Here is an 18,576-nt window from a genome sequence, read left to right as displayed (position 1 = left end):
ACGATTTGGCTTAAAATAAGTGTTATTGTTTGTGATTAAGATTAAGTTATGGACTTAAATTAAAACAAGCCAACTTTGACTTGGTTTCAGATGGGACATAAATCGATCTCCTGGGTGACCCTTACCTTCTCCCTAGTCGGTAGAAGATACATTTATCTAAAAAAAATGCAGTTTTGTGTATGGGAATGTCATTTTTAAGGAGACCTGGCTGGAAATGTACAGATTAAGTGAATTAAGGGTAAGTAGGCTGTGTGAGAGAAACATGTCTGGAAAAGATGTGCTCACTGTATTATCAGATACACAACTCCAACTGGTTTGTGCTTCCTTTACTGTGTGTGTGTGTGTGTGTGTGTGTGTGTGTGTGTGTGTGTGTGTGTGTGTGTGTGTGTGTGTGTGTGTGTGTGTGTGTGTGTGTGTGTGTGTGTGTGTGTGTGTGTGTGTGTGTGTGTGCGTTTTACCTCCATAATATTTGGTAAGTCATTAGTGTAGTAGTGTTGATGATGGCCGTTGACTGCTGATAACGCCAGCAGATACTCATTACGAACTTCAGTCAAGCGGTTGACGCATTCTCTCAACCTGGCACTGAGCTGTACACACATTATTCATTTATTAGTTCAAATGAAACATGCAACAAAAATCACAAACTTTAGAATGACAAGAGGAACAAATATATGAAATATAGACAACTGTAAACCACTTATAGTACTGTGCTAAACTGCATTAATGACAATTTAGAGTTTGAGCTCTCGTTGACTTTTTCTTCAACAAAATGGTGTGCAATGGTGACATAATGCCTGTGCCTACAGCTATAGCAGTTCACCAATACCCCTGCAAATAGTCTGTCACCAAGCCTCTGGCCCTCACCTACAGTATTTCCTCGTCTACAAGCAAATGTGACTTTGTGGTGTGATCGCTGCTTTACAGCTTAGTCTAAGCTGCTCTCATCGACCCAGTCGGCAGGGTTTTCAGCAAAAACTACTGATTAAACTACTGTACACTACCTGCTCAGCTCCAAACAGTATAGACAGATGAAGTCAGAGACTAGCAGGGGAACATAGTTGAGCATTTAGCAGCTAAAGAGACAGAAATGTACTCAGGAGCTAGAGGAAACCAAATGAGAAACTAAAAGGAAAAGGAATATTGGACTCACATTAATCAGGTGGACCCAATCACAACTCTGTATGCTAACATGTTAGAGGTTAAAAATGTTTGGTCAGATTGTTTTGATGGTTTTCTATCCCCCTGACAACAAGCTAGACCATAATGTATATCCTTGAAGCTAGGTGAGGGGCCCTGCAGTTCCACGGGGACCTGCTGTTGAACAATCTTGATATTGTTAACAGCCTTGTATAATATTAAAATCAAAAAGTGTGCTCATGATGATGTTGGGTGTATTTAAATAGGCAAAACGTATTGAGAAGAAACATTGCTTTAAATCAAATTAAGGAAGCAGAGGAATATTTGTCAGACTAGTTCACCTCGTATTTCCTAACAATATGTAAAACCCCTAAAGCCAATTTGTGAGTTTTGGCTATACTGTATAATATCAGGACTATGTTGAGCTGGATGTTATTACTAAAACTTTCATTTAGGGACAAACAGCACAATAAGGCGTTATCTTATTTTGTTATGTCAGTAGCTCATTTTTGTTATGTAGGGCCAAAATAACACAATGTATTATGACATAGTTCATTTCAGATTCATACCTTAGCAGAGGTCATCTTATGTAGTCCTGTTTTCAACTGGAAAATCCCATGTTCTCTCTTTCTGGCTCTAGAAGACACAGTTAAAACATACTGATTACATATAAGACGTAAATAAAATAAAAAGACAAAATACGTAAAGAGTGTTGTCACACATTATCTGAGACATTATGTGAAAGCTCTGTTCCAGTGGTGTAATTGAGGGTACACGCAGGTATAAAGGGTATACCAACCTCTTTTTCTGGTGGTTTACAGTATCTCCTTCTAGGTAACCTATAGTACTACCACCTCGTCAACGGCCACATTGCTGCTATAAACAGTTTTTTGACCTGCAAGTCACTGTATTTCCCGCAACATCGTCCTGCATATATTTCAGAATAAAAGTCTTGTGCCAACAAATCAAGATATTCTGTGCACAGAAAGATAGAGGGCATTATTTTGCAGTGCAAACCGTAAGTGTTCAGTTAAAAGCAAATAAAAATGTTTTAACCGATATAGACATAGGATGATGGTCGTATGATGTTTATATACTGTCAAAAGATCATTTTCACTGTCACTGGATGATCTAACCTGTTAACATGGGTGCCGCAATGAAAAGCAAGAGGTTCCGCAATGCACACGCAGGCAGTGTGGCCCTGGCTTCAGCCCTGAATTATAGAATTTACCGTTCATCTCTGATCTTTGATCTTTATATGAACTAATGAATGGCTTAAGATCTATAGACCTCTTGACTGTACTTTAAGAGCAGACAACTCTAGATGGCGTCAGATTTATGTCATATGCTATGTCAACATGCTCACGAGCAAATCATATTACTTCACATGCACATATTAGCTGTTATTGTACAGGCAGCCGCAAACGAGACACAAAACACAGGGAGAGGAATAGAATGGTACCTGCATGTATTCACCTTATTCTTTGTTCTGAACTATAGGGCACTTCCGCATTGCGTCATTTTGTATTCTCACTTCTTATTTAGATGGAAATGCCATTACTTTTTCTTAGTGTTGCCTCCTTATCCCCCCAAAAAAGTTTTAAAGCTCCTAAAAAAGTTATTACATCAAAAGTCAGGCGAGAAAGTAACCATTTAGAATTCCAATATGAGCAAAATAAAAATAAAGTAAAATAATCGCAATTCCTTCTAAAATGGTAGTGAGTACACACTTCACAAGGAAGTTATGGCTATTCAGAAGTAAATGTTTTGGCATAGAGCTGATTAGATCCCCACCAGTAACTGAATTTAATTCCAATAAGTGGCCAGTATCATGTTCAATGTATCACTTCATAACAAATGGCCAAGTAGACTCTCTGGTTTTCAAAGGGATTCAAGAATCATTGATTGTCATAATGCAGCACAGGGTGGCACAACAAAATTCAGCTGATGTCATTTGTAACACAACAAACACATGTCAAACCAAACAAAAGCAGTAGATTAGTTGTAGTGCATTTTTTTTTTTAAATTTGCATAATAAGGATATATATAAACAGCAGCAACCAAACCAATTAACTGGGCAGATAATATGGCCGACATCTTAAAATTTAAAACTAAACATGAGGAAAACATTATCTATTGTTACTTTAAAAGAAGTCAATGATCTTTTTTGAATGGGTTACATCATCATTGTTGTTTACCTTGTCTGTGCATCAGCAGCTTTCTCTCTGACAACATCAGCATTGTGACTGAGTTGGTGGTAGCTCTTCTTGATCCTGTGCAGCTCCTGCAGAGCATCCACCACTTCCCCCTGCACCCTCTGCAGCTGTTCCAGGCCCTTACACACACAAACAAATGCACGCAAAGCAGAAATATCCAATCAGCCATCAGTGTCCTTTCAGTGGAAATTTCAGGCTTAGTGTAGCGTTCTAATAAGCTCCTAAGTGTTGGTATGCGTCTGCAGCTCTCTCACTCTCTTAGCTCGGATGTCCTTCGCATTGCGATGACTTCTGGAGGCTTGTCCAATCAGCTGGCGGTATTCCTCTGACGCGGCAAGTCTTGATGCTGCAGACTGAGCTGTAGCATCTACCATTGACCGCCACAGACCAAACACACTCCTGAAAACACACAATAATATGGACTGACAATCGCTGATTAAGTGCACTTCAAACTTCTTTCTAAAATCTCCGTCAGTATCAGTGCACATCGAAGCACCTGGCTGTAAATATTTGTGAAAATTATAAATACCAATACTAATATATGCGATGAAGACACATGCCTGTATTATGTTCATTGTATATTCTAATGTTAATAACGACAATGCACATTTGGACATATTCCTGCTCATACTGCATACAGTATGTACTTCAGTTTGCAAACCTAATAATGTGAACCATGCATTTTCTATATTGCTTTGCACCTGCTTTTCAGACAAATCAGACATATTAAATAATGATTTTTCTAAAATGACGTCTCTTTGTTCTCTATGATAGTAGCCTGGTTACACTCTACTAAACAGACTCCAATGTACTCTACAGACCAAGAGGTGCGACTCTGACACACGTGGCTACACTGCCTGGCTTACCTTTTTTCTTGCTAGCTACAAAGGTTTACTTGGAGCTTTTGACATGTTCCTGCTCCAGGCCTTACCACATCATATTTGTCATGTAAAGTAAAGGGGCCCTGTTTGCCTTCCTATGGTCCTGACCTCGTGAGAAACGTCCTGATTTGCAGTCTTCTAGTGTAAGCAGTCAAGCCTGGTCTCCTAAAAAAAATATTTCCCATAGGCTACAAGAAAACCGCATTGTCAATTAATTTGGAGGGAAACATATTTTCTGACAGATTATTATTATTTTTTGATATATCACAAATACATTTCTGATGAATCTCCATGGTAGTCCCCACAAGGACGATGTTGAGGTGGATGGATGAATCAAACACAGGACTTTCACCAAGGAGAGCGCTTTTAGCCGTCTGTGTAAAGCCAAAATCAACGCTGTTATGTTAAACATTGCGTACATCATTTAAGACACGTAACACACATTTTATTTTAGGCCAAACCATGCTCTTGTGCTGCACTTTTGTTTTATAGAAATTCATAATGTTTGTTTAAAACTGCGACTGTGTCCATGAGAAAGTATGTTTCCCTTGAGACATAATTGCGAATACAGTTAAGTTGTATGGGAATGTGATTTTTAGGGGACAGAGTAGTCATATGTATGTAGATACATTTTTATGTATGTATGTATGTATGTATGTATGTATGTATGTATGTATGTATGTATGTATGTATGTATGTATGTATGTATGTATGTACATGACCAATAAAGCTGATAATTAGTATCATTATATATCCAAATGCCCCTTGACCAGCATTAAGGCAACATATATTGCTATGACCATCCTTTCAGAGTATTGACCTGCAACACAGATAAGTTGTGCAATGTGTTCTATTATTAGTTTTTTGCTAGCATATTAAACACAACCTTCTCTACTGTTTTTTTCTTTACTATTGCAGGGCTTCGAGAATGTCCTCCAAGGTGTCCCGATATAGGAAAACATTTGACTCAGTGCCCCAGAGTTTGTCCCCGTCTATCAGGAGTCATCATCCTGCATTATCACCCTAAAGATACATATTATATTTACATAACAACAAATTTCCATACAAACTGAAAATGACATCAAAGCCGCCAGGTACACTAGTCTAGTCGTTGGTTTTGGAAAATTAAGACATCCTCCAAAAAATGAAACAGAAAGCAGTTGATAAGAAGGCTGTGTACATTATGTGAATATATAGTTACCCAGATGTGATGGCATCTGTATTTCCTCGTTGCCAGTCTCTTTTCTGGTACTGGACTGCTAATCTCTGAAGGGCCTGAAAATGCACAGCATACCACCGGATCACAATCTCAAGAAGAACACTGAAAAATGTAACTACTGTAAAAATAGTGCCACTACGGGCTTTTTCATAAAAGGTGTTCTTTCAGCTCATGATGATGTTATGTGAAGACCTTGCTAGTTTGGCCTTGGTTATTTCATTCTGATATCTTTGTCTCTAATCTTGCATGAAGCTTTATGCATCATGTTATTTGCATAATCTGTTACTTCTTTGACTTGCTATTGTCATGATGACATGTCCATGTTTTTGCCTTAATATTATGTTAAAGATTTTTGAAGCCTCACACCATAATAAGGTCAAGTTAATATGTCCAATATTTTGATTTATACCAAAACCTTTCAGCTGTCATTTATAGCATCAGGCGTTCAACAACTGTGATCAGTAGATCTTATTTATATTTGCTGTAAAACTAAAGTTGGGTTATGCAAGTATTTATAATATAGTTGGGTACCAATTTGAAAGCAGTAGTGTGGACTCTCACACACAGTTGTGTTTTCATGACATTTAGGGACATGTACCTTTACTTACATTTATTTCCTGGAGACTTACCCAAACCAAACCAAAACCGTAACCACTACCAGCCTATTCCTAACACTTACCTTTCCCTAGCCTTAAACCAAGTCTTCACCCTAAAATATAATTATTATGTTATGGAGACATGCATGTGTCACCAAAAGGAAGGTGAGTCCCCACAATGTGAGTGTGTAATCAGATTTATGTTTAAACATAAACATATGTATGTCCCCACCATCTGGTAGGGACATACATATGTTAAACCATTGTTCAAAAAACACACCTGAGAAGGTAAGAACTTGGTACAAAAGGAGCAGCAAGAGATTGCATTTATAATATTATAATATCTCTTATCAATTGACTTAAATGGACTTGTACTTGTATAGCGTCTTTCTAGTCCTACAAAAACTCAAAGTAGCTTTCATGTAGCTTTAACACTACATGTCATCATTCACCCATTCACACCCAGTCATACACTGATGGCAGGGGCTACCATGCAAGGTCCCACCTGCACATCAAAACTCACTTTATTTATACCCATTCATACACCGCAGGCAGCCTACGTGAGCAATTTGGGGTTAAGTGTCTTGCCCAAGGACACATTGACAAGGACTTGAGGAGCCTAGAATGGACTGCTGAGTTTCAGATTGAAGGATCACCTGCCTATCACTGAGCCACAGCTCAAGGGAGAAAGTTTTGTCACGCCCAGTATTTTTTCTGGTGTTTCTCATTTTCCATGTGTTTGCTGCGCTCTGCTCCCCTGTCTGTCTCTCTGTGTCTTTGCCTGGTGTTTGTGTGGTGCTCCCTGTCATGTTTTCCTGGCTCCTGCTCAACCAGCATGCCTGCCATTTTTATCACCTCTGATGCACATCAACCCATCAGCCTCTTAAGGCTACTGAATTGTGAAATGTTTTGTTTTTCTAGCCTGACATTAAAGGGATAGTTCAGATTTTTTGATATGGTGGTTGGAGGTACTTATCCATAGTCAATGTATTACCTACAGTAGATGACGGTCGGCACACCTGTCTGTTAGAGAAACAGACAGGAGTACCAGCAAAGTGTATTTTACCCCCTAAAAGAAAAGTCCACCTAAAAGAAATCTATATCTGTCCACCAAGTAAATTCAGGACAAAAATACAAAAAATACATAATAATCCCTATCAAGGAAGGCATGTGTGTTGAAACTTAATACACACACACACACACACACACACTGTACAAACAGAATCAGAGGGGAAACAAACAACAACACAGCACACAGGCACTGATATGGGACCTCAAATCAATAAATCATGAGCATTTCCAGTAAAAACAAAGAAAAGTTCCAGTAAGAGGACTAATAGTGGACTAGAATAGTTCATGTGTACTCACCTGACCATACTCTTTCTCTATAGCTGCTCTTTGCTTACTGAAAGTCCTTGGGGAACAGGGAATAACACAACATACAGCATCAACAAACCCTCTGTCTCTCTATTAATATTTTTGCATATGGCCCCTATGTTAAGGATTTCATGCCAATATCAATATATATATATATATACAGATATCTGGTAAATATTGTACCTGATCTCCTCCAGCAGTTCAGTGTCCTGATGATGTTTGGTCTGCAATTTGCTGAGCTGCTCTGAGAAGACCAGTTTCACCTGCTGGCTCTCCTTTACACACACACACACACACACACACACACACACACACACACACACACACACACACACACACACACACACACACACACACACACACAGATATGTCTTTCTGAATAATGACTACTTTATTTTGGTACTATAAGTACATTTTGATGAGGATTCTGACTTTTAACGCAGTCAAACGCAGGCCTCGTTACACAATATTTACACACTACTCTTACTGAAAGTAACCTAATTCAAAATTTCTTCCACCACTGGCCATCAATCAAAATTGGTTATCAAACAACAGTGGCTGTCCAGTAAAAGAGAAAGTTTAGTGAATAGCTTTATCTAAAAACTCATAGCAGGTAGCCTGACACAAAGGTGACAACATGGGCTACACATCCAGGTAACTCTTGTTTCCAGAAAACTAATACATTGAAGAGTCACGTGGGAGAGGTTAAAAATGATTATGTTTTGCCCATCTTTTAAGACAAGACTTTATGAACGTCATTTTCATAAAGTCTCTAATTATTGTAGGTGAGTTTAATATTCATGTGGATGTCGATAATGATAGCCTTAGTACTGCGTTTATTTCTTTATTAGATTCGATTGGCTTTTGTCAGAGGGTACAGAAACCCCCTCACTGTTTTAACCACACCCTCGACCTTCTTCTGGCATATGGCATTGAAATAGAAAATGTAATAGTCTTTCCACAGAACTCTCTTTTATCGAATCATTACCTAATAACTTTTGAATTTTTACTACCAGAGTGTACGCTATTAGGCAAAAGTTTCTACACTAGATGTCTATCTGATAGTGCTGTAGCTGAATTTAAAGAAGCAATTTCATCAGCGTTTTATTCATTACCATTGCTCAATATAACAAAGGACTCCCACGCTAACTTCAGTCCGTACCAGATTGATCATCTTGTCGAAAGTGCTACAGGCTAACTGCGAATGACACTAGACTTTATTGGCACTCTAAAAAAGAAGATAATAAAACAAAGGAAGTTCGCTCCATGGTATAACCCTCAAACCCGCAAATTAAAGCAAACAACACGAAAACATAAAAATGACTGTAAAAAAATAAATAACAACCCCAGGGTTCTCTTCAGCACTGTAGCCAGGCTGACAGAGAGTCACAGCTCTGTTGAGCCGTGTATTCCTATAAACCTCAGTAGTAGTGACTTCATGAACTTCTTTAATGATAAGATTCTAACTATTAGAGACTAAATTAATAATCTACTGCCCTCAACCAGTACCGATCGATCCATAGCTGTAGAACCTGAAATATATTTAGATGGCTTTTCTCCCATCGACCTTCAACAATTGACTTTAACTATTTCTAAGTCTAAACCTTCCACCTGTCTCTTAGACCCGATTCCGACTAGGCTGTCTAAAGAAGTTTTACCTTTAGTTAGCAATTCTTTATTAGAAATTATCAAACTATCTTTACTAACAGCCCATGTACCATGGTCCTTCAAACTAGCTGTAATTAAACCTTTTCTTAAGAAACCCACTCTTGATCCAGAGGTGTTGGCTAACTATAGACCTATCTCTAACCTTCTTTTCCTCTCTAAGATCCTCGAGAAAGCAGTAGCAAATCAGCTGTGTGACTTTCTGCATAACAATAGTTTATTTGAGGATTTTCAGTCAGGATTTAGAGTGAATCATAGCACAGAGACGGCACTGGTGAAAATGACCAATGACCTTCTAATAGCTTCAGACAAAGGACTTGTCTCTGTACTTGTATTGTTAGAACTTAGTGCTGCATTCGATACCATTTACCATCAAATCCTATTACAGAGATTGGAGCATCTAATAGGCATTAAAGGAACCGCACTTAGCTGGTTTAAGTCGTATTTATCAGACCAATCTTGTATATGTAAACAATGAAACCTCGATGAAAACCAAGGTCAGTCACGGAGTTCCACAAGGGTCTGTTCTTGGACCGATTTTATTCACCTTATATATGCTTCCTTTAGGGAATATTATCAGAAAACACTCAATAAACTTTCATTGTTATGCAGATGATACCCAGTTATATCTACCGATTAAGCCAGATGAAACCAACAAGTTCTCTAAACTTCCAGCATGTCTGAAGGACATCAAAACCTGGATGACCTGCAACTTCTTGGTGTTATACTCCAACAAAACTGAAGTTATTCTACTAGGCCCAGATCACCTTCGAAATCAATTATCTAACGATATAGTTTCTCTAGATGGCATTGCTCTGGCATCTAGCACTACCGTTAAGAACCTCAGAGTTGATCAGGATCTGTCTTTTAACTCTTATATAAAACAAATTTCAAGGGCCGCCTTTTTTCACTTCCATAACATTTTGAAAATCAGGCAAATCTTGTCTCAAAGCGATGCAGAAAAGCCTATACTGCCGGGGGACTACTTAGAATACACTGAGCTCCTCTCTCATCTTCTCGCTCTCCATCTTTATTAATGAATGACCTATTTATTATTTATTTATTTATTATTATATTACTGACTTTGCTTCTTCCCAGGAGTCCTTGTGCTTTCTAGCCTTGCAGGTTTCCATGCATCGTGGTTATATCTGGACCGTGGTCGTGCCTCCTGCTGTGGCCCTGCTGACAACCACTGGTACTACCATTATTATTATTATTTTTCACATTACTATTACTATTCGCTATATCATTATTATAATTCTACTATATTCATTGCTGCTGTTATTATAAGTAGTCTTAATTTTTTCCTTTTTTAATCTGCTTACTATTCTTATTATATGAATCATTTATGTCATATACATTGAATGTGTTGTATCTCTGTTATGCTGTTCATTCTGTACACATGACATCTATTGCATTCTGTCCATCCTGGGAGAAGGATCCCTCCTCTGTCGTTCTCCCAGAGGTTTCTTCCTTTTTTCTCCCTGTTAAAGGGGTTTTTTAGGGGAGTTTTTCCTGTGCCGATGTGAGGGAAGGACAGAGGATGTCACATGTGTACAGATTGTAAAGCCCTCTGAGGCAAATTTGAAATTTGTGATCTTAAACTATATCGAATAAATTTAATTGAATTGAATGTTAGCTAATGGCTAGGTCTCATTTTTGTTTTAGATGTCTTTACATTAAATGAACAATATATCATAGATGTAAATGAGATTGGACATGTTACAAGCCTTACTAGTCTGGCTTTTGTTTAATATCTTTGAACTGACCACAACTCAATAAAAAGTAGGGATAACATGCCTTATTTATCATACAAATTATGCAATTTACCATTATTCTACCGGCATGAAATTACAATAGAGCTACACTGAGAAGAAAATATTAATGTTACTGATTCATGTCTACAACAGTGACATATTAAGCAAACAGAGAGCTTATGGTTACTTAACTTAAAGCAAGTTACTGCCCAAAGTCTTGAAGCTGTAGTTGAATTGAGCTAAATTAGCTAAGCTAAGTGAGCTAAGCTAGGCCTTAATTGGTACTTAACTTTATGATGAGCAAAAACTAAACCTACTGAAACAGGCTAGTTTACTCCATAAGAGGGCGCTCAAGGATTATTAAAGGCCATAATGCTGACCTATTGAACAGCCGTGTTGATATTTTGTCCCAATCCTAGTGAAGACGAGGTTCAGCAATGTTCAGCACTAACCACACACTAACCACTGCCTCCACAGCACTAACGTCTGGCAGAACAACACCCCTTAGCTGTGATATATACACAACATTCCAAGGCCTGTCATAAGCTATTGTTAAAAGCGTCTGTCTGGAAAAGTTTCATTTAAATGGATGTCTGTTTAGTCACTTAACCCAAAGGCGGTAACACAATGGTGATTGAGCCTGATGAAAGTAATACTTTGTACTAAGTTTATTGTACTAAATACTAAATTTGTGGTATTACAAAATAATGTCTGTGAACTTTCCCGGAAAAATGCTAAGCTGGGCACCAGCATCTCCTACTAAGCTCTACTTGAGGGGCGGACAGCAGGATAGTGAGCAGGACTCTGGTAGTTACATCATGATGCTCAAACCCAGTCAAAGTTGATGGATAATGTTTGATGTCGAATTATTTATGTGAAGATGTCGGCCACGCTATATGCCAAGATAATATTTTTTGTTGCTGCTGTCTACATTCCTTATGATGCAAATTGAAAAAAATGCAGTACAGGAATGTACTACTGTTTTTGTTTTGATGTCTGCCATGTGTTTGTTGTGAGACAAATGGGCTACAACTGAATTCTGTCATGCATCCCTGTGTTGCATAATGACAATAAATTATCCTTGGATCCTTGAATGTTATCAATATATTGTTGTCATAGAATTTTTTTTTTTAAAGTGCTCTGAGGGCTTTTTCATTGAAACACTTTGATGTAGCACCTTCCTAGCGCCCTACAGCCTTTTTGTCAGAAAAGGCGCTATGTGGTCCTTACTGTTTTCTCCATAGCTTACAAACAAAATGCAACTATGAACACAATTATGAAAAATAGCATGTTACTACGGAATTTCTGACGCAGCCCAATACTCCAGACTGAACCTCTTTGCACAATTCCATGTTTTTTATTTTTTTTTTTCCCAGTAGAAATTCACTAGAAATTCTATATCAACAAGGACTGAAATTTAAGAACAAACAATAACCCACCCATTTAATTGCAGCAGTGAGGTGTTTGAACGGTCTTTAGATCTGCAGCCTTTAGACTTCATGGCAGACCTTTGACTTAAAAAAAAACATGTGTAAGAAATGACACTAATTATCCCCTATAATTATAACGGTTGTATTAGCTGATGGTAAACGTTTGTAAGTCAAAGGTCAACCCCTTCTCATATATTCACAGTCACATCGCAAGATAATAAAAAAAAACTCTTCCATCATTTTAAATATTGAAGTTCTTTTTTCAACAAAAAAGTTTTTTGAAAATTCCTATAGTGCTGCTGGAATTGTCCATTTTTCCATTTAACCAGTAACACAAACATTTTTAAATTGCTTACTCTCCATCAAAGTCATGAATAAAAGAAAAATGACAAATGTTTCCAATCACAAATTCTAAAATGAGTTATGTTTTGCAGAGAGAGAAAATATTTGCTTTCTTGGGAGTAATAAGATAAGATAAGATAATCCTTTATTAGTCCCGCAGCGGGGAAATTTGCAGGCTTACAGCAGCGTAGAGTAAAGTGCACACAAGAGACATAGTAAAGAAAGACAAGATAAAAATAAAAAATGAAAAATAAAAAAAAACAAGTATTATAAATAATAATATTAATTATAATATAACTCCAACTACAGTGCAACATATCAGAAGTCAGTCTTAAATGCCTTAAAATTCCCATGCTTAGCTTGTACAGTACATTTATTTAGAACATGTAACAAATACCTTGAAGAGTTGGTACATGTACTATTATTGGCATTCACACAATGAGCCAAAATACATTTTCAATACTTGCAGACAGATGCTTTCACAAAAAATGCATCCACTGTCAAAAACTAAATATTCCAAATGCCATATGTTTATAAAATAGTATATACAACATAAACGTCCCTCACCTTCTCTACCTTTTGGAAGGATACTATTTAAAATGCATATATTGTTGTATAAGTATATCTTGGAAAAAGTATTAATTTTTAAAATGACTAAGTGCCAGAGGAACAGAGATTAAAGTAATGGAGTAGTAAAGACACAAAGTGTGTGTCATCAGTTAACACTCTCAACATTAATATAATTTTTATTCCCCAGTAGTCTAGGGTACCTTACCTTTCTGGGTGGTGGCTGCATAGTTTGTTGCTGATAGTGTCCCTTTTTTTGTCTCTGTTAATACATTACATTACTGCTACTTCTTCAATATTTGCACTTGCTGCATGCATGCTGTTTCTGTCTCTCTCTATCTCTCAACCTCGCTGTCTCTCTCTGCCTATCTCTCTCTGAGGTGCTGTCTTGGAGAAACTCTACAGAGGGCAGCAGAGTCCAGTGGCTACATCATTAAACTAGAGGACAATTTAGAAAGTCACAATGATGACTTGAACACAAAACACCACAGATATGTTAACATTTTCATGTTAAAATGAAACATGCCCATGAAAGAGTATCTGTTTGCTGTATCTGTTGCTTGTTTTTGTTTTGGCCACAAAGACCCCGTTAAAGCAATTTCACTCTAATCGTTTAGGGAAAACGAAGTGCAGCTGAAGCAGTACAAGGCTTCAGCTGTGTGACTTGGACAGATCAAGTGCATGTCCTCCACTGGTACAGTTTAAATAATTACTTTTTGGTACACATTTACCTCCTAGTATGGAAGCCCATTTCCGCAAGTACAAGAAAAAAGTTACATGTCATAATTTCAATTTCCCCCCAAAAATGAAATAAGATGGAAACCGAGCCTTGATAATAAAAATATTCCCTTGATAAGTCATAATAATGAGAGAAAAAGTTGATATTAGGATATAAAAATGACATCATCATTATGAGTAAGAAGGCGAAAAAGGACAAAATGATGACATGATAAGACATATTTGAAAAAATTCAAATATATCTTTTGATGTACTGCTTTTTTCCATAGAGCAATCCCAGTTGTAACTGGCACAAAATAAACAACACCAATGAGACATCTAGCCCTAGATCAGGGTACCATCTTTAGAAAAGAGTACACAACCCTTCAGTTGAAACACATTTCATTTCTGTTTGAAATATGAAAATGCACTGTCAGCTCTTCTGGCTTCAGCTACTCATGCCCACTTATAATGCACAGAGCGAGAATGCCATCGGCTGACAGTGTTTTGCTTGGCAGGAATAAAATTGCTGCTAGTCCTAACAATAGTAAAACTATAAATATGCAACAAAGTGATATTAAGTTTTAATTACTTTAGCTTTATAACATAAGGTTAATGTTAGGTTAGGTTTAGGCAAACAAACTACTTGGTTAGGTTTAGTAAAAAATCACAATTAGGGCCTCAATAAGTATGTTTGTTACGTAACTTCAACCTACGTTATGTATGTGACCTAACTTCTAGACACCTGTTTGTTTGACCGGTACATCCACCTGAACCACCTCAATATATACCTCATTGGCTGACTTCCTCCTTTGCTCCCATCATAATTACCACTAAACGTATATTTGTGTGGTAATAGAGTGCTGTAGGGTTGGCGTACTTTGGTAGTTCAACCCCGGAATTTGGCATCACACTAGTTGCCTCGACAAAAAGCCAATGGGTTTATTCCACTGGCTTTGGGATTATTGCAGAAAACAAGCTCTGTGACACAAACGGTTATGATTCTAAGATCTTTTTCACTGCTGTTACGATTAATAAAGCTTGAAAGCAATCAGCAAAAGTAAAAAGCTAAAACTAGGCAATAAACACAACGAGTATACACAACGTGTATACACAACAAGGCTACTAAGGCTGACTAGTCGGTGTGATTACATTTTGTGGTCTCATTTATCTCAACCGTGTTTTTAAGACTTTAAAGTAAAAGCTTTTTGTATCTTAAAACAAAACTTCAAAGTCTCTTAAGCTTGGGTTAACAACCGACCTTATTTCAGTCATCTAACCAAAAACCACTTAAAAAAAACCCCATTGACTAAGGAACCATAAATGCAAAAACGCTGGTTTTAGAATTATTGCAGCACTCCATACTCTTTTTTTATTTTTTGGGGAAGACAGACTCCATCAGAATGATCACTAATATTCAATTATTATCATTAGTTATTGCATACAAATCAACATATATTCTCTTCAGAGATCAGCTATAATTGTTTCCTTAAACATATTTAATTTAGTTAGGGTGAGAAGGGATTTTACCAACAAACCATCATACTGGATTAATGACAAAAATAAGTTTATTGTTGTGGCACTAAGTAAGGGTTCACAAAGTGATACACAAAAACATGAAAAGACAAGTTACATAAGAGCCCAGCAAAATGAACAAGGACATGGTCATTTGGATGAGATGGTGGTATAATCTTATAACATGGATGTGTTCAGTCTTTATACAGCTTCATTAACATTATTTATTATCATAAATTTAACTGGCCCTGCGGTGGTCTGGCGACCTGTCCAGGGTGAACCTTGCCTTCTTCCAGTCACAGCTGGGATCGGCTCCAGCACCCCTGCGACCATGACCAGGATAAGTGTTTAAAGAAAAAAAGTTCAACTGTTGTTTTTCCTCACCCATATGGAGACAAATAACAAATATTTAAATACAATGCCCAACACAATGATAAATTAATAATAAATAATATAAATAATAGTTCCAAAACAATGCATTTGCAAACATACATCATATTTCATTGTCTGCATCAATATAGTCATAACCACCCAGATTGTATATTTGTAATCCACAAAAGTAATGCTGTCATACAATATTTATCATGAATAAATCAATAACTTATGCATACATATTGAGTTATTCCTTACCTATCATTGCAGATATATTTTATTTATTAATTTACTCATTTGACTTTACATAATATCTGATTCTGCTCAGGGATTGCTATGACTGAGACGACTTTCTTTGTCTCGATTTTAAAGAACTTAAAAAATATAAATAGTTAATCCGGCCTAAAGGGTCACCAGCATTTGCTTTTGCTGTATTTGTTTTTCGTCACTCGCTAGTCATGTGACTTACTAGCCACTAGGTAGTGACTCAATTGGTCAAATTAATGTTAACCACACTCTTTTCCTAAACCTTACTTAGTGGTTTTGCTTGAAATAAGTATATTTTGAAGGTTATCTAAGTTATGGTTTGGAATAAAAATAAGTCAACCTTGACTTTTGGTTTCATCCTAGACACCAACAGTGGTCTACTTGGTGATTGTCACCATGTTTCAATCCATCCACTCAACCTCCTGCTTGTGATTAGAAATGTATTTTTGTATATCAATAACAACTATAATATGGGGGAAATATGGATACTACGAAATCTAACTGCCAATGCAGTTTCGTTGTATGGGAACATGATTTCAAGGAGACCAGGCTGTTCATTGTGATCTATCTGAACAACTGACAAAAATAATTTACATGGTAAGCACGTGCGAATCAATTGGATGTAATTTATACTGTAAAAGCTGTCAAACACTATGACTCTTTTTTAAATGGGGTCTTCCTTTACTTTGCTTGTTATGTGAGTGAAAATCCACCAAAAGAACTGTCCGTTCTTATTCCAAATGATACCTAATAAATAGTGAGAACATCTGTTCCGTAACCAGAACAAATAAAAATCCTGAAAAGAAATCAGACAAATGTAACTGAATGTAAACGAATGAGATGAGGTGAGGATTACGGAAAAAAAACATGTTTACAGGTTACTTCCTATTTTTGGGTTTTGAGGTGATTGAGCTGATAGAGCTGATCCTTTGTGCTATATCCTTCAGTTGCTCATGTAGGCTTCTTAGTGAGAAGTTCACAGGCAGCGAACAGAAGTTCATCTTTACCTGAAGGGAGAAGAACATGGACATTAATGTTACCTAACTCTGCAATCCATCAGCTCATTGTTTTGTTTTTAGTGGACATTTACAGTATGGTTCAGTCCCACCACTCTCATTGTTTAGTTAATCTTTATAATCTTTTTTAATCTATTATTTAAACATCGACAGGTTTATAGAACATGAGAGATTTGATAGATTAAATAGCCAATTGTAATGTTAAATTAACCATCACCAAATAAAATGTATTTTTTACAACACTTGAAATCATGAAGGCACTTGCAAATGACAAGGTAGTACAAAATGTAAACCATACTTTCCTGGTTTATTTTTACTTCTCATGAAATAACAAAACCAAAGAAATTAACCAAAACACTTGCCTTCCAACCACTCAAAGCGCTTTACACGTCATGCCATCATTCAATCATTGACACACATTTGTAAACTGATGGCAGGGGATACCATGCCTACCTGCCTATCAGGAGGGCATTCAGTTTAATTCACATTCATACCCATTCATACACATGTGTTGTTATATTTACAATCCTTAACCATGATCACTTACCTGACAGTTGTTAGCAATTTTTTTCAGTCCCTTCCAAATAACTTTACTCCCTGTGAAAACACTTTCGGGCAGGGATTTCAGGGCTTCATCGACAAATAGATAAGAGGTACACACCTGTCGAGAGGGCAGACATAGAGACTTCAGAATACATGAATGACCACATATCGCCTATTTAGTTGATTTGAGAGCTATTTGATACCTTGGTTATTGTGAGGCTTTATTTAAAAGGAGCAGCATTCCAGGACTTGAGTGTCTGGTACGATACATGGCTGTGGCTATCATTAGGGAAACCAGGTCACAATTTAATAAATACAAATTTGTTAAGAAATAAATCTCACTATAAGGTCAATTTAGTATCTGTTTTGGGCTTTCGGTCATATCACACAAGCACACAGCACCACCTCTTGGAACAACCAGTTCTTAAACCCAACTTGTCAAATACAGATGTTTGGTCAGTACCCCTTTAGCGTCTGCCTGAGACGCACCAGGCTTTAAAGTAACTCCAATGTAAACTCCTCCAAATCATTATTAGATGGTAAGAGCAACTGACATAGTATAAAGAGCAAGAAAGTCCACATAGGGCTGTGGGAGGGGGGGACTGATCGTTCAAACAAATACAGGACTTTCACCCAGGAGACAGTTGCTCATGTCCTGTGTGAAACAAAGTAAACGTTAACTTATTTTCCCCTACTTTTTTACTTTACTAACTTGAAAGTGCAAAATACAAGATTGGAATTTTAATTTCCTCTCAATGGCTCTCAACATGGCCACTAACATGCACTAAAAGCACACGCGGCCGGCCCGGCTATGTCAACAGAGCAAGGAGAAACTGTTTAAATTACAACATACACAGATGGAAAGCAACTTTTTACTCTGCTCTGGCAGACTTTACTCTAATATATCTTTACATAGCAAGTTGTTGTTTGCTGCTATATTAATGCTCTTGAATTTAGCA

Source organism: Anoplopoma fimbria, chromosome 4 (assembly GCF_027596085.1).
Source record: "Anoplopoma fimbria isolate UVic2021 breed Golden Eagle Sablefish chromosome 4, Afim_UVic_2022, whole genome shotgun sequence".
In the NCBI taxonomy this organism is placed as follows: Eukaryota; Metazoa; Chordata; class Actinopteri; order Perciformes; family Anoplopomatidae; genus Anoplopoma; species Anoplopoma fimbria.
The sequence above is the reverse complement of the archived record's forward strand: the minus strand, read 5'-3'. Positions refer to the sequence as shown.